Here is a 2,500-nt window from a genome sequence, read left to right as displayed (position 1 = left end):
CATCCATTTTGCATCCGCTTGAACCTTCTCCGACGTGGCATCTTCTTCTCCGACATGGCAGTCCACTTAGCATTTGTCATGTGACGGGGCAGCCAGGTAGCTGACGTGGCATTTCAAAAAGTTAAAAAAAATAAAAATAAAAGCTGAAAGGGTGGAGAATATAATATTTACATGTTAGAGGTTAATTTATCAAGGATTTTGATCTATTTGGTGCTGATGTGGCACAGTGTAGTGTTAAAAAAATAAAAGTAAATGAAGGATGCATATTTGCAAACAAGTATTGTCACAATACAAAATGTTGGGTTTTGAAATTACAATGCTAGTTTATATGTTATGAGATTAAAATTTCAGAGTCTAGGTTGTATGATTAAAAGAACAAAGTATGAGTTGAGGGTTAGGGGTTAGGGGTTAGGGTTTAGGGTTTAGGGTTTTAGGGTTTGCATGGGGTATATAAACCTAGATTCTAGGATTCACATAGATTATATAAAGGGTTTAGAAAGTTGGGCTTGGAGTATGTAAAGAGAAGATAGATTTAAGAATTCACACAAACAAAAATAAATTGGATGTGGAGTGTGAAGGATGAAGAATTGAAGACATTAAGTTTCAGTGGTGATGGATTAGTTAGTGGGCAATGATTACCTGTACGATGCATTAGTTAGCAAGTCATTAACATATTTGTACAACCAATTGATTGCACACACACAAATTTATCTCCAAAGTGACATGTAAACGATTTAGTGGATTTTTGACATGACATGGACTACCACGTGGCAGCCACATCAGCAAGGTAACACGTGGCACTTGAAAAAATCAATTTAGTATTCTTCTGCCTTTTATTTTTCTACCTTATTCCAGTTAATTAAATTACTTTAATATTTTTAATTCACCAATTTATTTTTATTTTTATTTATATTTCTGTCTAGGCGCAAGACTGGGCGGCCAGCAAGGAGTCGAGACAGGGAGTTAATTTTAAAATTGATTTTTAAAAAATGATTTATTTATTTATTTCCACCTATGCGGAAGACTGGGCGGCCAACGAGGAGTCGAGACAGCCAGGAGTCGGGACTTGGGCAAGGGAGCGGGACAAGAGGTCGGGACTCGCGGCGGGACAAGGAAGAGGAGGAGGAAGTCCGGGACTCGCGACGGGACTGGGACTCGCGCCGGGACTAGGGAGTCGCGGCGGGACAAGGAAGAGGAGGAGGAAGTCCGGGACTCGCGACGGGACTGGGACTCGCGCCGGGACTAGGGAGTCGCGGCGGGACAAGGAAGAGGAGGAGGAAGTCCGGGACTCGCGACGGGACTGGGACTCGCGCCGGGACTAGGGAGTCGCGGCGGGACAAGGAAGAGGAGGAGGAAGTCCGGGACTCGCGACGGGACTGGGACTCGCGCCGGGACTAGGGAGTCGCGGCGGGACAAGGAAGAGGAGGAGGAAGTCCGGGACTCGCGCCGGGACTAGGCCGGGACTAGGGAGTCGCGGCGGGACAAGGAAGAGGAGGAGGAAGTCCGGGACTCGCGCACGGGACTAGGGAGTCGCGGCGGGACAAGGAAGAGGAGGAGGAAGTCCGGGACTCGCCACGGGACTAGGGAGTCGCGGCGGGACAAGGAAGAGAAGGAGGAAGTCCGGGACTCGCGACGGGACTGGGACTCGCGGCGGACAAGGAAGAGAAGGAGGAGGTCCGGGACTCGCGCCGGGACTAGGAAGAGGGGGAGGAGGTCCGGGACTCGCGACGGGACTAGGAAGTGGGGGAGGAGGTCCGGGACTCGCGCCGGGACTAGGGAAGAGGAGGAGGAGGAGGAAGGCCGGGACTGGGACTCGCGGCGGGAGTAGGTAGTGGGGAGGAGGTCCGGGACTCGCAGCGGGACAAGGAGGAAGTCGGGGAGGAGGGCCGGGACCAGGAGTCGCGGCGGGGATAGCAGGCAGGACAGGGAGGGTGGGTGGTCTTCCACAAAAAAAAGTGTGTCTCGGAACTTCCTTAGTGCAGTAGGACGGGGGCCTGCCGAATCCCACAGAGAGTACTATGTGGGGAAGGGTTCCTCTGAAGCGTCTCGGGAAAAGTCGTGAGGGGGTGACGGTTGCTCGGTGCCTACGGGTCCCGACTGCTCGCTGCCTTCTTTGAGCCCAGTACCGACGTTCGCAGGGGGATACCTGGATACTACTGGGGTTACCTGGATACTTCTGGCGTGTTACCTTGGATCAGTGAGGAGTGGGGGTTAGTTTCCCGGCGACGCGACCCTCTGAGGAGGTCCCGCGGAGGGTCGCCGAGTATTATATGGTGAGCTGGCTGTCAAGGATTGTGAGTCCCGCTGCCAAAATTTTTTTTGGTGCGCGGGCGACTGGAAAAAGAGGGTTGGTCTTGTGCCGATACGCGTAACGTCGCAGCGAGTCCCAAGAGCTAGTAACCATTTTTGGCGGGGGGCGATGGCCTCGGTATTGTCAAGCCATTCTCTCATTCATTTGGGAGGGTGGGGAGAAGTGTTTGCCGAGGCCGTTCAAGCTCCG

The 2,500-nt window shown here is 52.0% G+C and overlaps 1 non-coding gene across 1 annotated transcript in view; it reads left to right on the top strand.

Moving 5' to 3' along the window:
• The window catches only part of LOC149986133 (5S ribosomal RNA), a 119-nt gene extending 113 nt beyond the window's left edge, over window positions 1-6 (top strand). Inside the window, exon 1 of the ribosomal RNA XR_016501493.1 lies at window positions 1-6. This exon is cut by the window's left edge and continues 113 nt beyond it. This is a non-coding gene — a ribosomal RNA (5S ribosomal RNA).
• The last annotated feature ends 2,494 nt before the right edge of the window (window positions 7-2,500 follow it).

Source organism: Physcomitrium patens, chromosome 26 (genome assembly GCF_059467195.1).
Source record: "Physcomitrium patens ecotype Gransden chromosome 26, ASM5946719v1, whole genome shotgun sequence".
NCBI classification, from domain to species: Eukaryota; Viridiplantae; Streptophyta; class Bryopsida; order Funariales; family Funariaceae; genus Physcomitrium; species Physcomitrium patens.
This window is presented reverse-complemented; position numbering and strand designations above follow the sequence as displayed.